The 27239-nt window shown below is 44.1% G+C and overlaps 1 protein-coding gene and 1 long non-coding RNA gene across 2 annotated transcripts in view; one reads left to right on the top strand and one right to left on the bottom strand.

The window, feature by feature from the left end:
* BCL2 (BCL2 apoptosis regulator) overlaps window positions 1-27239 on the bottom strand; it is a 97255-nt gene that overhangs the window by 15090 nt on the left and 54926 nt on the right. The window lies entirely within an intron of this gene.
* Window positions 5018-8715, top strand: LOC134511697 (uncharacterized). Its single transcript, XR_010069958.1, has 3 exons — window positions 5018-5050; window positions 5651-5871; window positions 8638-8715. It is a non-coding gene; the product is annotated as an uncharacterized LOC134511697 (long non-coding RNA).

Below are 27239 nucleotides of genomic sequence, written 5' to 3'. Positions count from 1 at the left end.
CAAGCCAACTCAGGGGCAGGTACAGGGGTGCACGCACTCTAGGTGTATTAGAACAGTCCTCCAGGTGGGCTAACCATTCCTGCTGTGAAACGAGTGCAACCACTGTTTGCACAGAGGCAGCCCAAGTATCCCCGTGCAGCGCTGTGCCGTGTCCTGTAGACGTGCCCTGAGGCACTACTGGAGAAAAAATGATGGATCCTGCTGCCCGCAGAGAGTCTTACAGCACCGCCTTCCCCGTGCAGCAACGTGCGCAGTGACTCTTGTGCCAGCAGCTGCTGCTGAAAGGCCAGTTTTTCTTGCCCAGTCACTTCAAAGTAGCCTCAAGAATTTCATTAAAGCATTAATCTGCAATTAAAGAGCTGCCCTTGCTTAAGAGCCAGAGGAAGTGATTACAAGAGCTGAGGGATTAATGTGTGGTAGAAGGAGGGGGACAAGACCTGGAAGTAGGTACAGCAATCATCTAGAGGATGACCACAAATAACTCCTGTGTGCAACCACCTCCTGTGTCTGTTTCTCTTTGGGTGATGACCTGTGCCCATCTTGATGCTCTTTTCATTGGAGTTCTGCCATTGCCGTCAACCCGCTGCTTCTCTCCGAGACCTTCCATCACCACTACCTGCTGCTTCTACCCCTGAGTGGGAAGGCACAAGGACGGTTTCCATCAGCTTTGCATCAGTAGAGGCTTCCTGCCACAGGGGTAACTCTCAACTGGCAATTTATGGCTGGAATCTTATGTATAAGTGACATAACCCACCCAGGAGCTGCCTTGAGAACCTCCTATAATTAACTGTTGCTGCTATAAGTTTAGACAAACCCAGGAAATCACATGCAAAATTCTGTCTGATTTGCTATCTAATCTTCTTCTATCTAGGTTCTTATACCACACACATTGCTGTGGTATCTGAGCATCTTGGTGCCTGGATGCAATTCAGTTAAACCCTTTTCAAGCTAGCAGTCTAAGCTGCAGTCCTGACACTTCTCTTACACGCCGCCAACTGTTTTGCTATGAGCAAACTGTGAAGAAGCTTCTTCAAAGGCTCCCTGAACGTACCAGCTTCTCTTGTCTTCCTTTCCCAGATAATGTAAGGTTGGGAAACGTGCCAAGCATCACGCTAAACCGAAAGAGACATTCAAATTGCAGCAAGTACAGCAGCCAAGGGAGCCCAGTCTGCCAGAATGTTATTGTAGCGTTCTCAAGAAGCTCACAGCATTAAGACTTCATTTTGTTGTGTGCCTGTCTGTCTGTCTAGGAGATGCTCCACTGGAGGCCAGAAAGTCATTGCTTCCTCAATATTAAATACAAACGTCTCGACCAACTAGAAACCATTTGTTAGCTTCAAACTTTCGAGTCAGTTTTCTTTCTTTTTCTTTTAAGATTGGAGGCGTTTGATCCTACGGCTGCTGTCGCTTGAAACAGAACTTCTGCTTTCAAGAGGATCTTAGATATACCCTTTTCTGATGAAGCAAGAACACAGACAGGGACCAGCAGTCAAAAAGGTGATGAAAAGAAGCTGTATTATTTCTGGATGAGAAATATTAGATATGAGTTTGACTGATTTAAGCGCAAGTAAGGGAAGAGAAAAGTTCAGAACTTATCTACACTTTAACAGTAAAGAAGCAATACTCCCCCCAGGAGGAACCATTTATACTGATATCAAAGTGTATTCTGACTCATTAACTGAAATATGTTGTGCTGGTGGAAGGCAGTTATATCAGCAAGATTTTGTCTACATAAGGGTTTGCACCAGTATAATTTATATCCATAAAAAAAGTCAAATGCGTAACCGACATGGGTGTAGAGTGCAAACCAGGCATGAAACACAGGGGAAAATTTGCAGGCCAATGTTTTGGGCTATGTGTTTGATTTTTACAAATTTGTGTTTTAGAAGTTCTTTTATGTCTATAATGAGAGCAGTTAAAACAAACAAAACAAAACAAAAAAAACCCAAAAAACAAACCAAACCCAACAATCTAGAGCAACACAAGCATCAGGAACCTAAAATAAAACGAAAGCCCCTTCCTTTTTTTGGCTATTTATTCCCACAGCTTTAGCCATAGAGTTGGGGCGGGGAGGGGAAGAAGCTGAACTGAGCCTGTGATCACGGCATTAAGTTGATTTGACTATTAGAAAACTTTAATTTAAATGTTCCCCACGGGGATTCTGGTATTTATTTCCTTATTTACTTCTTGAGCCTATTTAATACTTTGACCTGAAGGAAGAAGATTTTGCACAAGCAAGAGGATTAAAGGTTCAAATTAGTTAAAGATGAAACAAATCTATTGATTCATTAAAGCCCAGTGTTCTCAGTGTCACCAGTGATACTATCATATATTAAACTGTTAATATGCTTGAAGTGAAGAAAAAATACATTTTCAGCATAGGTTACAGATGGCTTTTGATTGGAAAAAATACACTGCTCCTTTGCATCCTTTTTGCCTAACGTTTTCAGTCCCAATCCAAATGGCCTTCTTATGTTTCTAACAACCATGGGAGGACTACTGAGTCTCTTGTCATGCCTGGCTGACCCCGTACATTGGTTTTAGTCTTATTTTGTCATCTCTGGCCACTCCCAAATTGTACGTCTTAACTTGCACCCTTTTCATTCATTGGGGTTTTTTGCATGCTTTGTTCATGTACTCGCTTTCCTTCTCGTTGGTGTTTCTTTAGCTAGTCCTTGTGTGATTCCTTCTTTCACTCATTACCTCTGTTTCCACTATTGATTTTCACACATCCAGTACTACCTTGCACAGTTTCTGCAAAGCATTTGTGCATACACAAGTTATGCCTTTCCTTGCCGGTATATTGTTTATTCCCGTCCGTAGAGTTGAAGTTAGCGGAGACAAATGCATGATTGTCATCGTGCCAGCTAATCGTGCTTGAGCCGTGGTCCCAGCAGGTTTTAACTGCAGCTGGCTGCCACAATGCTGAGTGCAGCCTAGGTGGATGTAATTGCCAAGTGACCGTGGGCCTTGTGCCAAGGGGACTCTTCAAGGTTGCGTTATGACACAGTGGTAGCTTGCAGTGGAGACTCGCCCTGCCCCGTACTCGGTGAGACTCCGATACCCAGTTTGTGTCTCGAATAAACCTAAGCTGAGGTGGTGTTCCTCTAGAAGCAAGCAGGGCTGGGTAGGAGTGTTTGGAGCAAGGCTCAGTACAAACAGCAGTTGTGTCTGGGTTGCTGTGAAGCCAACACAAGACCGTGCTTAGAAAGCAGGGATACCTGGGCACTGTACAGCTGTAGTTCATCCCTGCTCAGTGAATCCTAATATGTGGAAGGCACAGCGTTGTCTATTTTATCAAGAAGCTGGTAGCTGCTGAGCCATACGAGAAGCTCTCTGAAGGCTTTCACACTCCTGGGACGAGGAGCAGCTCATAAAGCTGTGTTTAGTACTTCATCTCTGGCCAATTTTTAAGGGTGGATTTAGGAGGAGAAAGATGAAGTTGCTCTTTGTTGCATTTCTTAGATACCAAAATACACACTTATGTCATAGTTTTTAAAGCATCAACTCGAAGAGATGAAAAGTATGATGCATGAACATGGGAGCTGCTATACTGAATTAGCCTTGTGGTCCACCTAAACGTTAAGGCTTAATGAGTCAGCTACAATCGGTTTGTGATTAATACCTGAGTTAAAACCAGCTTCTTCCTTTTGTGTGTCACTTTTCCAAGATGCTGTCATGTTAGGTGTCAAGAAATCTCTCTTCTAATCTGTGCGCTTCCTGATCTATTTGGGACCTGTTTGGCATAGGGGAATAGCCAAAGTCCCTATTACCACAATTTTGTTAACAGTTCTTTTGAGTTCAACATTGTTCACTCAACTTCCTTTTCTTAAGCTGGATATTAGCAACAAAGACCTGCTAACATCTTTACTTTCCAAAAGCTGTTAAAATGCTTTGGAATTTGCAGTTTAGCATTTATTTATTTGTCTTCAGAGATCCAGTTGCATAGTCCTTCCCACTTAAAGTTCAGATAAATAATGTTCATGTTATCCTTCTGTACAGAGGTATCTCCTCTGCCTCTGTGGCCCAGTCTTTCTTTCCTGAACAGCTTGTAGGTAGATAATGATGTTGTTCCACTACATTTCCCTACCGCCTTTTATTATTAAAATCATCCTCCATGGCAAAATACTCCGATTGTTCTTTTGCTTTTAAGCTTGTTACGTTTGTCTAAATACTTATGCTTATTCAACTCCTTTTTCTGATACCTTCCCAGTTTTACTGAATTCCCTTTTATGCATTTACCAAAATTACGACTCTCCGATGGTCGTAATTGGCATCGCGTTCTCTGAATTCACAAGATGCTGCCATATATACAGATGTCTTTAATAGACATATCTGACTAATATGTTCCCCAGATCCTCGTAACTTCTGGCTTATTTGCAGTATCTACTTCTGTTCTGGTCCTCTCCGTTTTCTGGGCTCTCCTTTCCCCAGAAGGTTTCCTCACGCTCTAACAAACTAAAACGCCTTCTTGCACAGTCTTTTCTGGCCACACTCAGAACTGGCATAGATCTCACTGCCTCATCAGGCTTGCATATGAAACTGGGAACGACTGAGTCAAAGCCATTAGCCTTGTCTTGGACCCAGAGTTTTCTATCTAGCCAAATGATGTTAGTTCCCAGACAGTCTCTCTTACTTACTGGTAGGAAAAGCTCATCCAGTGTCTCATGATATCCATTGTTTTGGCTGAAATTAAGCTTGCTGAGTTCATGTTCCTCATGACTGCGTTCCTGGGGACAACTGGGGGCGTTTGTCTTGCCAGTCTCGTTCTGACCGGTGGCAAAAGCCATCTTCGGTCACAAAGAATCGTATTTTCTGCCAGAGAAGGGCGATCCGGCCCTTTGCTCTGTAGCCGAGCTTCTCTTCCATTAGGAGGCTGGCTTCTTAAAACAAAGCATTGGCCAGCTTGTGCCTAAGAGCCACCCTTCCCCTCCCAGATGACCTTTCAGCTTCTGAGCTTCCTCAGTTTCTCACAGACATTTGTGGGATTTCAGAACATTTGAAAGTAAAGAAGCAGAAGCTTTGTAAGATCAAGGGTCCTTAACAGAAGGTAAGCTATTTTAATCAGTTCCCTAGTCAAAATAAGAATTATTGTCTTTTTACCTACTTGCTTAAGTTTTAGAATCATAGAATGGTTTGGGTTGGAAGGGACCTTAAAGATCATCTAGTTCCAACCCCCCTGCCTCGGGCAGGGACACCTCCCACTAGACCAGGCTGCTCAAAGCCCCATTGGCTTTTGGCTGGGCAAATAACTGTCAGTACCGTGTTGCCCGAAAGAGTTCTTTCTCATTCTCACTGTAATACATCCCATTTCCCTAAATCTTCAAAAAATATGCCTTCAAGTCAGATTCCTAAACACATGAGCAGACATCTACGTGAACAGACTGAGTTTCACAGAGGGAACCTCCTGCCTTGGTTGTCTGAAGTTGGGTAGGTGCCAAGCATTCAAAGTCATGGGTCAAGTAATACATTACAAAGCTACGGTTTGAATGGCGACAGAGGAAGTTAAATTCCTGATCCCATTTCTAAATTGTTAGTATTATGCATTAATAATCATTGTATTGATAATAATTAAATTTAAATTGCTGCGATTTAAAAAAAATCTTTTCTGAAAATTGTGTTTGAATTTTCTGCACTATTTTTTTGACAGGGACCAGAGTGGAGCAATGAGATTATAAGAACAGAAAAAACTTTTCAATAGAGAAGGCACTGGAACTAGCCGTGTTAGTAAGTAATCAACTAACTGAACAAGGAGTGAATGAGTGACAGGGAGAGAGAATGTAAGGATGGAGATTCAGCACTCCCAGTCCTCATCATGCAAGAAACAGAGGGATTTCAATTACATAAGGAAAGACAGGAAATTCAAAGCTGGTAAGAGCACATACTTTCGCATGGGATCCACAATTAGACCATTTTATTATAGAAAGTATTTAAATTAGATGATTGCTACAGGATGCTGAGAAGTGAGTTTAGCAAGCTTCAAAGAATAATTCAATATTTCTATTGTAAACAAAAGCTGTTAACAGTTAGTCAAAAGTAACACTAATAGTAGTAATAGTAGTACTAGTAGTAGTAGTACTAGTAGTGGTAGTAGTAATAATAATAATATTGGAAGCCTTATGCTTGAAGGATTAAATCAGTCTGAATTCTTGGGATTAGTGTGACATCTTCAAGGGGACTTAAGCAGGACAGGGGGAAGGACGGGAGAGAGAAGAGATTATCCTAAATCCGCCTCTTGTGGCATTTGTTCACCTTCATCTGAGGCAGGTGGTGCTGAGCACAGGCACAGTCTGTGCTGGATGGATCATGACTTTGGTGAAGAAGGGCAATTTTTAATACTTGTGTATTAACTGAGCAAGGGAATTTTGTGTCCTTCAGTGTCTTACAAAGATTTTTTTCTAAACTTTTTAGTGTTCACCTAACTACAAAAGACTTTGATTGAGCAAAACCAGTGGATTCCTAAAGTAAGATTTGTATAGAAATTTTAAAAAATGAGCAACATAGTACCTTTAACTTAAGAAAAAAATACAGTATGTCTTTCTATCTGTAAAACTAATGTGACTATTTAGTATTCAAAAAAATTGCTGCAAGTTAAATGCTAGTCATAATAAGAGGTTAAGGAAAGTTCAAGACAGATTTTTAAAATGGGCAAGTTTTTTAATCTTAAAAGGAACATTTTCATAAAATATATAATGAAAACTAAAAAGTAAACAGAATAAAAATTTGGTTTTGTCCATGTGCTTTATCCAATTGGAAGGAATAGTAATGAAACATATAATGACAGCAACACAAATGGAAGAGGCTGTATTTAAAAAAAAGAGATAGCTGTGTTCCTTATTTAACTGAAAATAAAGCTAAATAACCTGCTAACGATACCGAATGTAAACCTGTGCCAGGGTATAAAATGCTACTGTTCAGGTGCAGCTGCCTTCACTCCTTTGCCCAGCTATAGACAACTGTGATGGTTAGTTGCGTTTTTTTAATTGAATTAATGACACCAGGGGCGCAGGCTCTCCCAGGCTGCTCTGAGGCCCATCCCTTGCCACCTAGAGAGGCGTCCCTGCAGGGCTGGGGTGGATGCTGGAAGAGGCCACACAGGTACGGCTGATGGCACTGGGGCAGATAAGGCTCCACCAAGCCTGAGATGGGCAACTGGATCCTGTGGCTGGACCCCAGGGCAGAGGGGCAGCCTGAGCGCAGGTGTCCTCATGGTGGGCCACCCGTAGGAGCAGAGCCCCTCTGTCTCCTTGCATGTGATGGCGTTGCAGAAGACAACAAAGCCACGTTAAAGTCTGCAACGCTGTATTGGTCTTTTCTTCTTCTCTACTCTCCCTAGAGGACTCCTCAGTTTATTTTTATTTTTCAACCTCCCTTGAACCTCTTTCATTTCCTCCCCTCCTTAATTATACCTCACTATATTAAATATTTTTAGGTAGAAGTACATGAATACTTTTAATGACATCAAGTCTTTTAAAATTGCATTCACGGAAGAGAATACAGCATATATGCCTGTAGTGTGCCACGGGTAACGTAGTGGCGTCTTTCTCACGGTCAGCCGTGCTTCCCAAACTCCCCTCCCCCCTAACCGAGTACTTTCACTCACCTCTTTTCAGACCACTAAGCAACCACTGTCAATCACCCTTCACGCCCCATCCCACCACTTTCGCTCTCAGTCATTTGCCCACTGCCGTGACTCTCAGGATGCACCTCACCAAACCATTGCAGACGCCCACCCCTTCTTACTCATGTCCCGAACCCTTTCATGCGGGCAGGGATATTCAACAGTAGCTCAGCTAGAGCTGTCTGTACTGTGGTAAATACAGAAAATTCAAAGCACGCGCGCGAGAGAGAAGATAACTGAGTGATACAGGCAGCAGGTGGGAAATTCCTTAGTCAGAAGATTTAGCAGGTATGACTGTCTCGGGGAGGGGGGGGCTGGAGAGTGCAGGAAACTCATCTGCTTGAAGCGCTTCTGCAATGCAACAACTACCCCCAGAGGTGGGTCCCCTTAGATTCAGTAAATACAATGATCCAGAGAGAGACAAACTCTTCCAGAAGGCGATGCAGAGAAGCAGCAGCCTAATGTGGGTATCTCCAAGTCGCCCTCTGGAGAAACCTCTTTGCCCCTCTGTTGAGTGTACAGGGAAAGTCCTTGCCTACATACCCGAGCGAGAACGCCTCATTTAATCTCTGTATCTCAGTGCATCATCTGTGGATGGTGGTAATGAAGTACTTGACTGAGGCATGTGGAGGACTGTTCCTGGAACTTGAGTGCTACAGCAGCTGTGGAGGACTGCCCGCAGCGGGAAATTACGAGTGGCTCTGCATGTGCACAGAGCTGGGAAGTCCCCCACAAAGAGGTTGTCCATGCTTGCTCAGATCAAGGATAGATACTCTTCTCTATGTTACTCTTGTAGAAAGGGTCACGGTATTTCCCTCTGGGAGTAGTGTATCACGGCAAGTCAATTCTAGCTGGTTTATCTTAAGTGGTTTTATATTCCTGCATTAATTCGCTGTAGTAAAAGAAAGACTGCCATTTGCATTTGCATATCTCCTCAGTCTTTGAGTGGAAAATGATAACGAGAAGAAATTTCTCAACAACTCTTCAACCTGAACGTTTCTTATCTTTTATTTTAGCCTACTGTTGAATGAAATACCATTTCAAGCTACGGGAGGCATCATTTGAGTGAACAATAGATATCTCTCCACACCTGTCAAGTTAAAGAGTAACTGGAAGGTACTATTTTCGGATCTATTATCTTACATAAGTATTATGCAGAATCCAAACATACTTTTCTCTGTAAATAAATCCAAAGGCTAAACACTGGAGATATATGTGAGATCCCACTCTTGTGAGACCCCACCTGGAGTACTGCATCCAGCTCTGGAGCCCCCAACATAAGAAGGACACGGACCTGTTGGAGAGAGTCCAGAGGATCAGAGCACCTCTCCTACGAAGACAGGCTGAGAGAGCTGGGTTGTTCATCCTGAAAAGAAGGCTCAGGGAGACCTTCTAGTGGCCTTCCAGTACCTAAAGGGGGCCTACAGGAGAGATGGGGAGGGACTCTTTATCAAGGAGTGTAATGATAGGACACGGGGTAACAGTGGGTAACACTGAAAGTGGGTAGATTTACATTAGATAATAGGAAGAAATTCTTTATTCTGAGGGTGGTGAGACCTCGGAACAGGTTGCCCAGAGAAGCTGTGGATGCCCCATCCCTGGAAGTGTTCAAGGCCAGGCTGGATGGGGCTTTGAGCAGCCTGGTCTAGTGGGAGGTGTCCCTGCCCATGGCAGGGGGGTTGGAACTACATGATCTTTAAGGTCCTTTCCAACCTGAACCATTCTATGATTTTATGTATATGCATAAGTATATCATAGACATATGTATATTATATATATGCATATATATACATCAATACATGTGTTTGTATGTATAAAGCTGAATGGTTTGAAAAACTAAGTGAAAAATCAAGACCCATGTAAAGTAATTAAATTTAGTATTCCATTACTATTTTGCCAGCTAATGACCGTCGTCTAAAATAGGCTGGTTCATTAGCAGAGTCCACCATTGATTGGTTACAGGTGCAATATATCCATCTTAGACATTGTATATGCTGAGTGCTAGAGCCCGCACTTCGCTTAAGCACCTCTTTCATCCACAGCCTTGAGGTCAGCAGAAAGAGTTCCCCCGTTTCCATTTGACTTCGGTCAGGTCCTCGATGAGCTAAACTGAACTTTCCCACAGCTCAAAGAAGACCGTCTCCTCTGTGAAAAGGCCCCCAGAGCTATGCTAGCTATTGATACCAGGGGTATGAGGGTAGTATCTGCACAGCGACCAGGCAGACCCTGGAAGAGAACGGTCTGGACCGTGCACTGAGAGCTTCAGTCATGAGGATCACTTAACCCAAAAAGCTTGCTGCTGCAGAAGGCCACAGACATTTCATTACTCTTCCTTGGTTCTTCCTATCTTTACAGACATCACAGCGACATTGTGCATAATACGGGTTTATTTGAGCTTTCCGCTCGGGACTCTGACCTGACCTCAGACCACTGAAGAGCCGATCTCATCCCAGCTAGCAGATGCCCGTGTGAGATCTTACAGTTCTTGTCCTTCACAAATACTTCTTAGCTCCGTCTATTGCCAATTAAATCTCCCTATTGTGACGCAAAGAACGACAGCAGCATTGTCTATGTCCACACGTTGCCTGGGCTGATAAAATGCTCAGTATATGTTAAGAATATAAGTGTGCTCAGTCCATTCACAACACACAATAAGTGCACAATTCAATTAACTAATGCAATTCATATTTCATTAGGACAGAAGCTGTTTGTGACCTTAAATGGACAACAATTTCATGACAGCATTGCAGAATATTAATTAGATAGGAAAATAACAAAGACGAATGAAACCCAGGGAAAACGCGCTGCCTGGCAGAATTGTTCTAAAGAACTTAAAAACAAAAGATGCAGTTGTTCTGCTAAGCCCTTCCCCTCCTTCCCCCTTACTAATGATGCAGAGAACAAAACGTTATTGCCTTTCTTTGCCTCTGATTAACCATTTGTAGAGAAGGCTATCTCAGCGCTTGTGGTATGCACCTGGTATGGTACCGAAAGGCACAGGAAAGAGAAACATAAGGGCCTGGTTTACCTTTTGATTATGGGTATCTAAATGAAGAGCAGCTCCCCTAACATGAACCATTTTTATATCAGTTTTTCAAATTTGTTTCAAAGGCCCAAATATTGGGCCCTAAAATCATTTGTGAAGGAAAGTGGTAAACCAGCAACAACAACAGATATGACTGATAAAAATTAATTGTTAGTATGATTAGTACAAAATAACACACAAGATCACAGTACATAAAGGGCTGTGATTAAAGTAGAGAAGGATTCCAATGTTAAGCTGCAATTGCTGTAATATTTCTTTTTGTGATACTCTTCAGAAAATGAGAAGAGATTAATAAGGTTAGTTATTACAGTCCCATAGTAATTTCATCCTTAATCCAAAGCATTACCACGTACGCTGACCCCTGTGTGAGAAAAATGGCTCCCTACAGTCTGTAATTCAGTTTCGTTATTTTACTATATATTGCCAAAACCGTGTTTTGTATTACAGACACATAAAAGGACAAGACCCTTTGGTTCTAGATAGTACATTTAAAGAGATGACAGAAAGATGAAACTACCAGATCAGAGTTCACGGTCTGCAAAACATGCTCCCTCCCCCCTGCCCCTCTCCCAGACCATGACTTTTGTTTTGAAGATAAAATCAGTAAATAAATTTTGTACAAAGCTGGCCAGATTTTGTATTAAAGGCAAGATGCTGTGTAGGAAGCAATTGGTTGTGTAGCAAGATGCGTCTGTTAATCAGGATATTTGTTGATCTGGGTCAGTAACAGGATGGTTATTTGTCCCTGGCCAGTGGGTGGCAATGGCAGCAAATGGCTTATAGTAGACAAGGATTGATTTTGATAAACATGTCCAGATGGGTACGATTTAAATCAGTAAATATATTGCTTTGTATGAAGACATATTTTAAAATTAATTTTAAACCAATGTTTACATCTACCAGTCGCTAGATGCTACATATACACTCTTGAAATAATATTTGAACCAGGAGTATAATCAGTAAAGCAAAAGGAAAATAGCTTTGCCTTCTCTGATCCCAACACCTCTGATGTTTTTCTTCTTTATGATATATTAGATCAAAGCCCCATTGTCTGTATATTAATATTATTTAGTAGTGCTTTTCTCAAACTTACTGTGAGCTGAAGCTAATTTTACTGGAACAGATGAAGTTACTTTATTGGCAGTATTATCAAATAACTTTTTAATGCAATGAAAGCATCAAAACAGTACAGCTGCTAAACCAGAGAGATCATAAAAAGGGAGTTTCCAGAACTGACTGATATTAGCTGCTCACCCATACATTCCCTTCCTCTCAAGTTTCAAGATGAGATTATTATAAAAAAAGGCTGATTTTTCAAAAAAAAAAAAAAAAAAGAAAAAGAAAAAAAAAGAAACTGTCTGAACAGATCTGCAAATAAACCAACTTGGGGGAATTCCCACGTCTGTGTCTGACCTCCACGATCAAAATAAGGCATCCTCAACCCAATAAAAAATTCTGCTATTTTTTTAATACTTAACTCTTCACCCGATCGGGTATCTGTCCGGCGCAGCTCACGCTTCAGGAAAGTTGTGCTTTAACAGTGGTCGACCCAGCGCCGTGCCAGACCCGTCGCAGGCCAGAGGGGTGACTGCTCGGGGGGGACCAGGGTGGTGGCCACCGCTGGTCACAGTGGCAGCGTCTCACCTGGCCCCTGAGCACCTCGCTGAGTTCCCGCACCGTGAAGGAGCCAGGCCCAGGCTATTTATTTGTAATGAGCACCGTTGTGCAGCCAAATTGCTCTGTACGGCTTCCTTTTTAATTTTTTTCCTGTTCAGTTTTTGGCTTGGCTGATGGAGGACGGGGAGGAAATGCATCCCAGCAAAACTGCCTCTCTTCGGACTTGCGGAGGCCTTGTTCCAGTCGGCTTGCTGGCCTTGGGCTGACCATGTTAGAGACACTGTGCTGTGATTATTTTAATTTTTTTTTTTTTTTTTTTTGCCTTTTCTGGAATCGAACTTACAAATTCAATGCCAGATTTTTTTCTTTCTCTTACAGTACTGCAAAACCGGAGTCACCCCGCAGCCGTCCTGGGATCTGCTCTGCACTGCCAGTGATGCCACCAACGGCTTTTAGATAGAAGGAAACTGAGGCTAAAGAGCAGAGAATATTTCTTGCCCCACATTGTTCTTGGAGACTATTTCTGTCACACAGGAAGGACTCGCAAAATCACCATCAAACTTATTTTAGCTAACTCCATACGTGACTCCAAGTATTCCAGAGGTGTGTGTCAAGCCTCGGAGAACTGATGGCAAATTTCGTTCCCCGGTTAGACACAGAAATAAAAATATGACACTCTAGGGGCTGCCTGGTTATAAACAGCGGGGAAAATAGCCTTCAAATGATACAGAAGAATATTAACGGGAGTGGGTCCAAATATTGTATTCTAAAATGAACACTTTGATAATCATAACAATGTGGTTTGAAAAGCATCACTTTAAAAGGTCAGCTATACCACCCCCTGACTGCACATTGAAAGCATAGCGGATATATTGAGTCATACATATTGTTCATTGTCATTTGCATTTGGTGAAATCCCTGCATTTTACCCAATTTAGTAAGCAAGCACCGCCTTGGGCTCCCTTGGCAATACTCACCTCTAAACACAGTTACTGTTTGTTGCGCTAAAACAACATCTCGTCCCATCCCGCACCAGTAAATCACTCTTCAGTCTTTTGATCAGTGTTTGTCCCTTCAAGCCTGTGAGTCATTTTGCATTAATGGAAAGAGAGGGAGAGGCACACTGGAGCAATGCGGGTATTTTGAGATTCACCTCTGGGATTCTTTTGTCGGTGGGGGTTCTGAACAAAATGGCCATCTGTATCAGTTTGCAGAGAGCCACTAGTGCATCGCAAGATCTAACTTCATATTTGTGTGGATAAAGACAGGCTTAATCCTACAAACACCATGTAGCATCATCGGGCTACGTGTCGTGAAAAGGCCTTACCGAAGTCAAGCACACGTTTTGCATTCCAGCCTTTTTTTAAAAAGTGTCCTTGAGATTTGACCTCAAGGCCTTTTCCTTATTTTTTGCACATCACCTATCACTGGTAGGGACTGTTCGGCTTTCCAATAGTCATGTGAGTGATATTTCCAACCAGAATACGGCGGAAGCTGTCCTCACCCTTCCGGGGGCTACACCTGAAGAGTAAGCAAATTTTGTGGGTGTTTAAAACTTTTTTTATTTTCTATGAGCAATGTAAAAATGACTCATTCGTGCTTCGGCTGGAATGTATAGTTGGTAAACACCAGCGGGGAGCAATGGTATTTCTAGATTTGTAAATAAAAACAGACCGTACTATGCCACCTCTTTGGTCCTGTTACTAATGTGAGCTTCTGGTGGGAAGGGCAGAGGCTCAGCCTGGGCGGCTCTGATAGATACAGCCACCGGTGGCTGGTGGATGCAGAGAGATGCACGGTGCTCACAGAGACGGACGGATGTGCAAAGCAACATGGAGCATAATCCAAAGACCACAAAGGCAAAGGAATATTCCACTCATGGGCGTCCTGGATTGAGCTCTGCATGGAAGATAGTCAAAACACACGCCCCTGCCACACACACACTACTTTAAAACTAGTCGGTTTGCTGCCTGAAGGAGAATTTAGACTGAATCGTGTAAAAGCACATTTATGCCTTGCAGAAACTGCACAGGAGAGAAGTCACCTTAAAGTGCATTTATAAAACCTAATGCTTTTCTAGTGCCCTGGAAATCATAACGTTCTTTGTAAGGATTCAATGAGTATTCTCCATCCAAGAAGGTACGCAATTCATATGCCTTCTCCCTGATATGGACAGAAAGACCAACACTCAGAGGATTTGATTTAGACCCCTAACCCAAGCTGCACGACCACTTTAGAAGGAAAATTTGGAATGGGAATCTGCTGACTTGCTCCCTCTCTCCATTGTCCACCAGAAGGGAATGCATGGGAGTCCTGCTGGGGCACAACGCTGCGTGTCATCTGCAGATCCTTCCCGTTTTATAGTTTTGCTGGACTGGAGCAGCTGGGCTGCTGTGCCCAGCTCACCAGTCCTCCCAGTTTGTTTGCCCATTGGGTCCCCAGTCCCCACTCAGGCTGCACAGCTCACACCGCTCCCCCGCTGCTGGGCCACGCAAAGTTTCTTTGAGATTCAGCACATCCCTCCAGTGACGCCTGTCCGGAGTTACCCGCTGATGAGTAATAGTGTGTAAAAGTCAATTACATTCATATTCATAGTTGCCTGCTACTTAAAATGTTAACGATGGGGAAACTTGCCCTACAGGAATGAAGATGGGGGCAAACTTTTATTAGCCCCACATGGGCTTTTATCTGTTTTAAATGTTACATTGTCCCAGGGAAAGAAGTGCCATTGTTAACGGCATTGGAAGCAGTCAGCTGCACTCAATTTAAAATTAAAAGGAGAAGAAAAAATAAATGAAAAGGAAAAAAAAAAAACCCAAACGGGTCTGCCTGACGCACTGCAGTATGGCAGGCTATGGTAACTTGCCCCAGAAATTTTTTATTGAATCCAGCCCTTCAGTACAAAAGAATTCGTTAACCGCTTCATGATGTAAAGTCTGCTAAAGACATTACACTCACCAGCCAGCGCGAAGCTGCTCCCATACGCCGTAAGCAATTGCCTTCACCGACCAGCCCTGCGTCCAGGGTTGCATCCACCAGTCAATACGCTCGAGTCACCTGCACAAATGGTGCATCCCTGGTTCTGCCTCGAGCCCAGGCCACGTCCCTGCCCATGGTCACGCCGCTGAAGTCGTGACCGCCAGAGCTCACCTCAGGCAAAGGCACAGCCTGGGAGCGTTAAGTGCGAAGCTGGTGCTTAAAATCAGCCGGTGTCGGGGCTCTTGTGGGCTGAGCTTCTTCCACCCCCTCTGCACAAAGACTATGGGTGGTGCAAGAGACCCCCTTCTCCTGCCTTTCCCACACATCCAGCGGTGCACGGATGGCACAGAAACCCCTGTGCCGACTGTATGCCCCAGCCTGATCCCCCATGGCTGGGTACACCCGCCCTTGGGACAGCGCAGGATCCACTCCAATAAAGTTATCCCAGTGCAAAAACTAGCAGAACCAGATGTCTTCTGCATGAAAAATAGTACTACATTAATGTAATCACTCTGCTATTGTAGCAACCTCCCCTTTAAAAATGTTCTTTTATTGGGCTTAAGTAGGCTGGGGGCAAGAGAAGCCAGTGTGACTCTGGAAACTGCTAGTATCTTCACATCGATTTAAGATTTCCATTCACTATCACACATTTTCCAGTTTGCACTTCACTGACGCAGGCGGTGCTGAAAGAGATGCAGCAGTGGATGTTTATTAAATTTATCAACCAGGTGGCCCTAACTGCCTGAATGACGCTCGCTGCCTTCTATTCATCATGCCGGCTTAATGAACAGCGAGGCTGGCGGCTGTCAAACAACCAGACAGGAGAAACAAAAGAGAAGCCAGGCACGGTGTCACCCAGCCTGAACCAGGCCACCGGTAGCTTTCAGGCTGCCGTATCCATTCAGCTCCCTTGCAATCCTGGTGTGAATGAACCGCAGTCACTGCCGAGCAAACAGATAAGAGTCTGGAGGAACTGATCAATATATTTAGATAAGGTGTAACAAGACTACGTAGCAACCTGCCTCTTTGTCCATGCTTGGTAAAGAGGAGAGGAAAATAAAAATCCCTGTATTGGCTGCTTCAGGCTGAATTCTTCTCTTTGACGCTACAGTTAATCGACACCACCGTAACCATGGAGTTAGCCTAAGTTGAGGATAACGCAATGGCTTTATTAAGAAACTCAAGCACAGAAATACAGCCGGAAAGTCCTAGGTCTCCTCGGCAAATTAATCCTTTGAACTCAGCTCGGCCACCTGCACCTTCACGTACGCAGTTTTTACAGAGAAGATGTTGGAAGTTTAAAAATAATTCAAAATATGTTAGTCATGCTTGAAATGGCCAAATGAAGATGAGAGAAAAGCTGCAAAAAAAACCCCAACAGCTTAACTGAACATGAGGTGACATTAAAGGCTATGTAAATATTTATATGTAATTTTATAGCAGTCTGCTATATACTGTACTTTTTTTGCTCACACACCAATTCCAGCGCTCGCTAATTGGAATTTCTTCAACTCTGAAAAGGACCTTTATGGGATTGAGAAAAGAAAAACTAGGACAGCATCGAATATGAACTTGCTTTTGAGACAAGAGCCACTTACGTGACCAAGGCTGTATTCAATTGCCTTTGCTGTTTTCTTGCAGAGAAGCAGCTGAGCAGTTTTAAATAATGGAAGAAAAGAGTCTGTTTATAGAACAAACTGGAAATGAGAGTCTACCTGCAGAGGCTGAGTACACAGCCAAAGTCTTCCTCTGGCTTCACTTAAGTTTGAGTTTATTACAAAGCCAAAGAAGGCGTACTTCATCTTTTTCTTTTCTAAAATATACACATATAAATAAATATATACGTAGACATGCACAGGACAGAAAGAACAAGTCCGTCCGTATAAAATCCCCTCTATCTTTAGCTGAAAATTTTTCTGCTGTGTCAAATTCAGAATACAGTGCAAACCCAAAATCTAGAGAAGAGTATTTTGAGACCTGTTTAGTTTTCAGGGGATTTTTTTTCCTTAGAGATAAAATTAAGACTACGAGCTTACCTGTGTCTTGTGTAAGAATCTCTTACCCTTCTTTGACTATACGTTTGTAAGACAAAGTGTTTAGGAACACCTAGGAAATTTACCAACTGCACATTATAAAAAGGCTCTTGCTAATCGAATTTTACAGAAAAACTTATCAAACTGCTTATGGGGGGAAAATAAACAAACCATCAACATCGTGTAGCATCTGTGTTTGTCCAAATGTATTTGTTGTAAGCACACACTGTACTACCCACCAGAAAAAATCTCTACCAAGCTGCATCCCAACACTAAAGTGCAAGGCGTGCGGACAGCTGCCCCCCTCAACTCGGTTCCTTTAAAAACAATTTCTCCTCAGTCTACTTAGGTACTTTATTTATAGTCTGGCCCAGAGTTTCAGCTGTGGTTTTACCTTCGGTTTCCAGTAGATTTCAAGTGTTGCTTTGGCCTGAGAGGTGTGGATTGTCCATCCCTTAGGAAGGCTTTACCTCTTGGCAGCTGGCAACGCTGAACCCTTCAACACCAACAGCATACGGGCAGGCCCAAAAAATGATTCATACCTTTCGCTGTCATTTTAGGCATGCCAGTCCCAAATTTAGGCAACCCTTCTCAGTCGCTGTGAGCACTGATGTCCTAATTTTGCACCAGTAATATTTTCCTAGGTCTCTAGATGCTGGCTGCCGATCTGGCTTTGCTCTGGCTTGATCTGGTATGCGTCTACACAGATCACTGTCAGCATCAGGCCTAACAAAAAGAGGACTTGTATTATCCTCATGCTGCTACTCCCCTTTTTGGGAGAATCAAGGTTTGTTCCCTCCTTTGTTCACTACAAGGACTACGAGATGACCTACAAGGCTACTCTGTAAGTGACCCCTTTTTATAGACCCTTATAAGACCCCTTTTTAAGTGGGTCTCTCCCCTGTCAAAGCTTTTCCATTTTGTTCTAAGTATTTAAAATTAGTCACTGGAAGAGAATGAATTCCACATCTTAGGCCTGAGCCCAGCCAGCATCAGGCTGCAGAGTCAGTCTGCCATGGTGTCTAACACAGTTATTGCAGGCAAAATGGAACAGCCTCGAGAGGAGACAACACAGACGAGGGCTTGCTACATAACGCGGGGCTGTGGGAAGATTCCTCAGGGATGGCCACTGCAGCCCTCAGCAAGTTCTTTGTGAAGACCAACCCAATGCATGTTGAGATTATGCTTCCAGATTGCAGGATGCAATATTCGCAGCAATTATAACCCTAGCATTTGGACTCCTATCAAGAAGCAGCAACTCATGGCCAAGTGCAATTGTAAATACCACTTACATTTTAGCAAAGCCTAAACCAACAGATAGATCCCTACAATCCAGAAAATGCTGAGCTACAATGTTCCTGATTCGCCTGCTAGAGCCAGGGATGCAGTAATAACCCCGATCTTAAACTGCAATCATGCACTTTTTTCCCCCTGAACATTCCCTCTAAAGAATCCTAAATTAACTGCAGACATAATAATGATACAAACTGTCTTGTTATCATCTAGGACAGGCTTATTATCACCTGTCTGAGCATAACAGTGCGCACAGGGTTTTTTTTCCCCGGGTCAAAAAGAAAAAGCATTCTCTAGAAGAAAGTACTGCAGAATGACCGACAGCTGTGACAGGGGTGGCAGCAACACCATCTACTTAACCAAGACTAACACTTAGCTTTAGAAGTGCTATTTCCAGCGAGGTGGAGATTTCTGGGGCAATCCCCACGCTAACTTTGAGATACTGGCTCCTTAGAAAGGAAAAAGTAGCATCACACTGGCGAGATGTCAGAGGCGTGCAGGAGCCAAGCTCCTGCAAGAGAGGAAAAAGTCATCCACTAGCCCCTCTGCCTCCCAGCCACCTGAAACCCTGAGAATATCCCCCAACACCTGTTTCCCTGCACAAAGACCTGAGAAAATAAAAGAACAAGAGCCTGGGAGCATCCTCAGCTGCATCTTCAGAGGCAGAGGGGCATATCCTACTCAGAGACCCCGAGAGCAGCTTGCCTTGTGCAGACGCAAAATGCCCCCCTCTCCTGCCCACGCTGCGGAGTAATTTTCAGCTCGGCTGCCCAGGTGGGTATGTGTTACTACTTGCAGATAAAGAACACCACGCTAAAGCGTATTTTAACTGCATATCCAAAATGCTCTACATCTGTTCAGCTTGGATGGGTTCAGCGGTTCAGTTAATGTAAGCGCAGACTAGTCTGAACCTGTTAAGTGCTCAATTAAGCCTGATACACTGCACCTCTTTCTTTATTTTCTGCGTAGCTGGATTCTGTTTTTTCCATGACACAAGCACTTCCTTAGCCTTTTGGAAAAGGCATTTAGCTGAAAAGCACGGAGTAGTAGGAAATTGTTTGCTCTCAGTATGCTGCGACGGAAATAAAGTCAACATGATAGATTAGTACTGAGTGAGTGGAAGTTATTTTTCCCAAGATGTCACACTCGTGCTTCAGAAATGAGTGTTCTCGAGCATCAAATGAAGTACTGGCAAAACCACCAAAATAGACATCATTTATAGCAAAATAAATGCCATAAAGAAATGTGTTATAAGCTCATGCTGAGGCATACAAAGCCCAATAAACGTTTGCTTGTCACAGTGCAAAGCAACAGTTACGGCATGCAGAGGAAATTATGTCTACACGGCAAGAGTGTGTGTCTGGACTTAAAACTAGGCGAATGGATCAGATCTTCATCTGGTGTAAGGGAGAAGAGCTACAGAGATTTCAGTCAAGTTTTAGATGATTATTCCTAATGAGCTCTTGTTCCCTGAACTCTGCAGAGACGCTTCGTTTACAAGGCCATGGCTTTCAAAATACATAATCTTCCTTTTAGGTTTCTCCGTCAGGAATTCCTTATACAGATTTGTTGTTTGATCCTCCACGGGAGGAAAAAAGCTGAATAACTCCTGTCTCATTTGGCTACCGCCAACAAATTGACATAGACACCAAAATTAAAACTCTGCTTAATTCAATTTGGGAATGAAAGAAGATGAAAGAAGAACCTGATCGGGGAGGGGTTGGGGGCGGCAAAAATAAAGCCCACACAGCAGATGATTGCCTCCAGCAGCTCTCACAGGTCCTGTGAGCTGCTACGACACAGACAAACTGCACCTCCCGAAGCAGGGATGACGGGGAGTTTCCCTTGAGGGCTGTAGCTGTAGTTTATGAACGTGCGACTTCATTAGCAGCCAGTGACCCCATTAGATGGGGGCTCTTCATTTCTTGGCTCGGACAAAACTCTCCAGGGACCGTCACAGCTGTATGCCATGCACGGAGATCTCGTTGCTGGGGTGAGGGAGATGGCTTTCAAGGTCACCTTGAGGAAAGGCTCGATAATTCAAAGACCATCCTTTGGACTTGCAGAAAACAAAGCATTTTGTGTCGGGTTTTGCCAAATCCGGTTGCTGTAACTTGTAGAGACACCTATTCCGCAGTACGGAAACCCACTCATCCTCCCAGATGAGGAGCTGACACTGAAAATCACACGTAGCCTAACAAGGCTCCTCTTTCTATAATTAGGGGAGAAGTATGAGACTACTTATTTCTAACATGACTTCATGCCGCGGTTTTTTTTAAAGAAAAAAACTGAAAAACAAAAAAAGGAAAACTAATAAGCAGCGGATGACCTGCTCCACGTAGATCAGTTACAGAGGAGCGACTGTGCTCTTCACAAAGGACTTTTGATGTAGGCAGCAGGCAAACAGTGATTTAAGATGGGCTGGGCTTGCGGGGTGGTGATGGCAGGGGACATTTGCGGCAGGCCTGAAGTCTTTTGCCGATTAACTCAAACCACGACCGACCTCAGAGTCCTGCTCTGTGGGGACGAGGGTGTCTGGGCAGCCTGTGACAGCGTCCCCCTCAGTGGCTAGCTGGGGGATGCCGCTGAGACCCAGTGCTGCCTTCTCGTCCCTTTTCAAAAGAGCAGAGAGGGAATAAATGGTCCTGCTGGGATGGATGCAGTGAACTAAGTGTAGCAGGCACCGAGACTAGGAAGATGGTAGAGATTCAAACGTCTACTGAGAAGACAGGAGCTGTGAGAGCAGTGGGGAAGGAAAGGTCATGCGGAACGTCACGTTTTTCACTATTCAAATCTGTCAGGTCACAGATGCTTTCAAACAGCACTTAGTGCTTTAAGTTGGTTTGTTCAATTAAGCATTGCTAAAGCTTTGACCTGGGTTTAAATTTTGGCCAGAGACACAAGCAACAGCAGTAGCATTCAGACAAAGCCTGCTGTGATAAAAAGACATGGCAAACTCTATTATCTGTACTACTAGAATTTCAACAGTGGGCTCTGGCTGCTCCTGTAAGGTTCTCACAGGTATTTTGGAGAGAAAGGGGATATATATGTTGTCATTTGTACATGCCGTATCAACTGCTGTTCCTAATGCATTCGTCTGGCATGATTTTCTGCTCCTTTCCTTAAAATCTCCTTTTATGGCTGCCATGCAGTAGATCTGTTATTTTTAAACTACTGCATTTTTTTTCTCTTAATACCCATCTGATTGTTCAAAGCCCGACCATGGACTCTCAAAATATACATGTGCATTTTTCCCCAGCTTCATGCCGAGTTCATTCTAGATTTTTATCAGCAGAAGGATTTCAGCCTGGGAGGTTTCGTGGCTTCAGCCCCGGTGGCTACAGGTGGGAAGCGTTGATTCATTAGCGAGCAAGTTCGAAGGGTGCAAAACAACCTTCTGCCATGGCACCGAAGCTGAGCAATAAGCTATCTGATGTACCGGACTTTCCAATGAAAGGCGTTTTTCAAGAAGTATCAGCAGTTTTGAACTGCTGGTATGAGTGAAGGGTAGTTTTTTTAAACTGTCCCGAACTCTCCCCTCTTCTCACTTTTGCATTGCTGTTCTACTCTGGAAACTTCTTTTTGTTGTTGATTTCTTAATGCCGACGCTTTCATCTAAGGGCGCTGCTCTTCAAGGCAGCGCCGTGGCTGACATGAAGTGGTTCGGCTCCGCTGACTTTTCACTGGATTTGCGCCAGCTTGCACCACCTGAGACAGAGCCCTCCCTGCATTTTCAGAATCAGATCTGCTGTATTTAGAAGCAAAAATCAATTTCGACAGTTTCTTAATCTCGTTAGCTCTATAAAATCACGCAGCAGGGCAGGGAATGGCAGCTGGCAGGCATCTGTTACAGAACAAATTTTACCAGTGAATGGAACATCTCCTCAACCATCTGTTTGTAATGTGTAGAAAGAGGAATTACCATCGCTGGTGACTTCAGCCTCAGAGATATTTGCTGGAGATTTCGTGTGGTCATTCAAAAAATACCTTAGACGGTCATGCACCCAGCATACTTGAGATGAGTACTGACCTCATTCAGATAGACATAAAAAAAAAAAAAAAAAAAAAGAAAAAGCGTTTACAGATTGAAGAATTAGCAGGTGGCTGTGCATAACGATGACCGTATTAGGATCCAGTAGAATAAAGCATCAACCAAGGAAATGTATGACAGAAATTTAAATGCGTCAGTATCCCCAAACTTGACATATTAGCATAACTGACTGGCAACAAAAATTAGCAACCGAAAGAATTGACAAAAACATGGGTTTTATAAAAAGATATCCACAATTCCACAGGGAAATTCAAAACAAAACAAGCCTAAAACTATTAGTCTAGATAGAAGGACAACTCTACTAAAGAAGGAGACACAGAAGCAGTGATAAAACATACCAGTACAAAAGATGGTGGGAAGACCAAAGAGACCTGGATTCAGTTGGTAAAGGATTTCAAAATCAGAATAGGAGCTTGGTGTGAAAAGACTGTTTCCGTGGTCTCAACCCAGTGAAAGGAGGCTGAGGCTTATCCAGGGGGGAAGCACCACATTTGGGAGCCACGTGTGAGACTGTTGGTGGCCACATGGCATGGTGCAGCGCCATGCTGGTCATGGGGCCGCTCTCCAGGACCAGGAGCAGTGAAACTCTGGCTCAACTAGTTTGTCTCTGTCCTGATTTGCCCTCGTGTTTCTGGACCCACAGCTAGTGTGGAGCCTGCACATCACTGCCCCACATGGTAGCAGCACAGCATGGTTTGGAAAAGTCCCACAGCTTTGAGAGACAGAGGAAAATTCAAGAGAGAATCACAAAATTGACCCAGGGCCGGGAGACAAGCCTACCGCTGTGATCCATCTTCCTGCTGTGATCATCTGATTCCCTTCTCTTTGTGGCCCAAAACACTGCAATATAAAATCTTTCAGGCTTAGGAAATGAACATGTGGGTGAAACTTATGCACGACACATGGGCAAGTAGGTTAGATGAGTTAATAGCCACTATGCCCCTAACCTCTGCAAACTTAAGGAGGCTTTTACTCTTTCCCACAGATCAGAAACACATTTAACTACCCTCCAACCAGCTCCCTCCCAGCCACTTTGAGGTGGCAATACAAGAGCTGCTGCTCTTCAAGGCAGAAGGCATGCAAAGCCACACTGGGGTCAGTCTGGTGGCAGAGAAACTGTGCCTAACGAATGCAGGCTGGAAGGTATTTAGATACATCTGCAGGTATCATATCATAAACAGATAAGTTTTACTTGGCTGTTTTGCAAAAACGAAGTCCTGTATTTACAAAGCTCTGTGTGAAGGTACGTGAGCACTCCAACAAGCTTTGCTGACTCACAGAGCCTTCGCAGTGAAAGGAGACCACAAGCTCTTAAGGAGAAGTGTATGCATGGCAGGGGAGCTCTTGGGAGAGCAGATGTGGTTGTTTAAAACCATCAGAGCTTCTGTCATTAGAGCTGGGCCCCTTTTCACCCACAGGGAAACAAATTAAGGGCAAGAGAGTCTGGCCATTGACAAGCAGGATTCAGGAGGGGCAGCCTGGAGGATGCCGTAGGAGGAAGGATACTGCCACTGGACTGCTGAAATTTTGGGGTGTGGAGGGGGAAACAGTCATATATTTTAGCATCTGAAGGCCGAAAGGTTTTGCAATGAACTTGAGGGTTCATCAGCTGTACAGATGGCACAGGTTGCACTGGGCCTGCAGCTAGAAAAATGAAATCCTGTGTCACGGAGATCTTGAGAAAGTTTTCCTATAACTAAGGACATCTTCACACATCCAAGCAGAGGGTGCCAAAGCCACAGGCTTTCTAATCAGCCCCTGCCTCTACATGTGCCTACCCACCTTGCCCTGGGAGAGCCTTGCCCACGACAGCCCCAAACCTTGCAAGCAGCTCACCGTTAGGGTTGACTCCGGCCAACCCCACATGTGGCACCAGGGCTTCCCTGCTTGGAGCAGAGGGAGTTTTAAACATTTAAGAAAGGACTTAGTGGAAATCGGCTGGCTGAGCAAAGAGCTAGCCCAGAGAAAATGTGGGAGACAAACCATGCCCTCACCCCAAGGCCAAAGTGTGGGGTTAGCTTGGGATTGCAGAGCGATGCCTCCATCCTCGGGGAGTGTAGACGCTTACATTTGGAAGCACTTACTTTTCCCTCAAAGAAAAAAATAACCCAGAGGCCTGTACATTCCTCCTCTTTCCAAAATTACTTCTCTGATCTAAGCCAGGGGGTCTGGGCTCACCCCACTCTGCAGGGATATGGGACGATCTGGGATCATTCCTCTCCCAGCCTGAAGGGATTGCAGCTCACTATTTCACTTCATTTCAAACCCAACATTGTGGGTTATCCCGAAGTGAAAATGCAGCAAGCCCCTCCTGCTGTAAGGTTTCCACAGCTCACAGCTGATTTATTGAGACAGAGGGAGAAACAAGCCCCGTGATGGAGCAGCAGATGCCCTCACCCAGGAACAACCGTGAGATCCAGCACGTATGGCACCCAAGAAGTGCTCAAAAGCACATCTGTTCCCCACCACCACCCACCGAAGCAGGAAAGGTCATAAAGATACCACCTCTGCTTACAAGCCCTGCCTCCCTCTAGCATTAGCGTTCACTGGGGTAGGCAGCAAACCGCAGATCTCCGCTCTCCCAGCGTGGTACCTCAGGCCATAGACATGCCATATTGTCACTGGAGCAGTTCCTTTAGAGGCATGCATCATGTGCTTGCCATTCTTTCTTCAAAAGCCAGCAGGATCATTTAAAGGAAAATAATTCCTTTATCCTTTGTCTTTGCAAGTAGGATTCACCTTGTGTACCTAAAATTTCCTGTAGAACAAATCACGGAATCACGGAATCACGGAATCTTCAGAGTTGGAAGGGACCTCTAGAGATCATCTAGTCCAACTCCCCTGCTAGAGCAGGATTGCCTAAAGCACATCCCTCAGGGCTGCATCCAGGCGGGTCTTGAAAATCTCCAGAGAAGGGGACTCCACAACCTCCCTGGGCAGCCTGTTCCAGTGCTCTGTCACCCTCACCGTAAAGAAGTTTTTCCGTGTATTTGAACGGAACTTCCTATGTTCTAGCTTGTGCCCATTGCCCCTTGTCCTGTTGCTGGGAACCATTGAAAAGAGCCTGGCTCCGTCCTCCTTAAACCCACCCTTTAGATACTTGTAAACATTAATCAGGTCCCCCCTCAACCTTCTCTTCTCCAGGCTAAAGAGTCCCAGCTCTTTCAGCCTTTCCTCATAAGGGAGGTGCTCCAGTCCCATAATCATCTTGGTTGCCCTACGCTGGACTCGCTCCAGTAGTTCCCTGTCCCTCTTGAACTGGGGAGCCCAAAACTGGACACAGTACTCCAGTTGTGGCCTCACCAGTGCAGAGTAGAGGGGGAGAATGACCTCCCTCGACCTACTGGCCACAGTCTTCCCTATGCAGCCCAGGATGCCATTGGCCTTCTTGGCGACAAGGGCACACTGCTGGCTCATGGATAATTTGCTGTCTACCAGGACCCCCATGTCCTTCTCCTCAGAGCTGCTTCCCAGCATGTCCGCCCCTAACATATACTGGTGTTTGGCATTCTTCCTTCCCAGGTGCAGGACCCTACACTTGCTTTTGTTGAACCTCATTAGGTTCTTCTCTGCCCAGCTCTCCAGCCTGTCCAGGTCACGCTGGATGGCAGCACGGCCCTCTGGAGTGTCGGCCACCCCTCCCAGCTTGGTATCATCAGCAAACTTGTAAGGCCTGACTCCTAAAGCTGTGAAGCCAGAGAGGAATAAAGGAAAGGAACTACAGGGTATGAAAACCTCTCATAAAAATTAGTAATTTTCACGTGTCTTTGAGAAAGGTCATTTTATGTGTTTGTTTCTTTATGCAATCACAAATGTGTTACAAGCCAGTAGGTAAAAGCAACAGGGTTTACTTAATTTTATTTTTTTTTAACAACTGTTCAGGATTTGTTAGGTCCTGTGCTCTATACCTCCTATCGCTTCACTTGGCTTAAAACTGTAACTATTGCTCTTTGACCTAGGACTGATTAGTTTTTCTAGACTCTTGCCCTAGATGTTTGTAATACAACAACCCAGGTTATCCAGTATCTAATTAAACACAGGTGGAGCTTGAATTTCTTACGGGAAGACAGCAGAAACCATTTTGAGCAGTCTGAAAGGGAAAAAGTGCACTGGCAGGGAAGTGAAGATAAGATGGTGGGGAAAGCAGATCACCTTTCCATTAAAGTCAGTAACTTAGCCTCTTCCAGAGTGATACCCAGAAGATTTACTTTGTCTTCTACTAGAAAATATATTAAACTGATCCGTATGTGAAATTTTGTGGGTTTTTTGCTAGCATCTGTTGCATTGAGAGCTTCTTCACGGGTGAAAACAGCTTTATCTGTAACCTGGATGCATCCCTACAGCCCTCACTTAGAAGATATAGCTAGCTAATCCTTACCCACACCTGTTTTTTCTGAACCTTGAATGTATTTTATATTAGGTTGCTGCTCCCTGTAAAAAGCATTACATTTCCTGCAACTTTGTCCTTGATGACACAAATTTTTAGGCTTATAGTATAGAAGATACAAAGGCAATGAGTTCTTTGAGTTCCACTTAAATATGCAGCTACTTCTAAATAAGCAAAGAGCTGTCTTAACAAGTCTTTCCAAATGAACAGTT

The sequence above is a fragment of the Chroicocephalus ridibundus genome, chromosome 2 (assembly GCF_963924245.1).
Source record: "Chroicocephalus ridibundus chromosome 2, bChrRid1.1, whole genome shotgun sequence".
NCBI lineage: Eukaryota > Metazoa > Chordata > Aves > Charadriiformes > Laridae > Chroicocephalus > Chroicocephalus ridibundus.
Note: the sequence above shows the minus strand (reverse complement) of the source record. Positions and strands in the feature narration are given on the sequence as shown.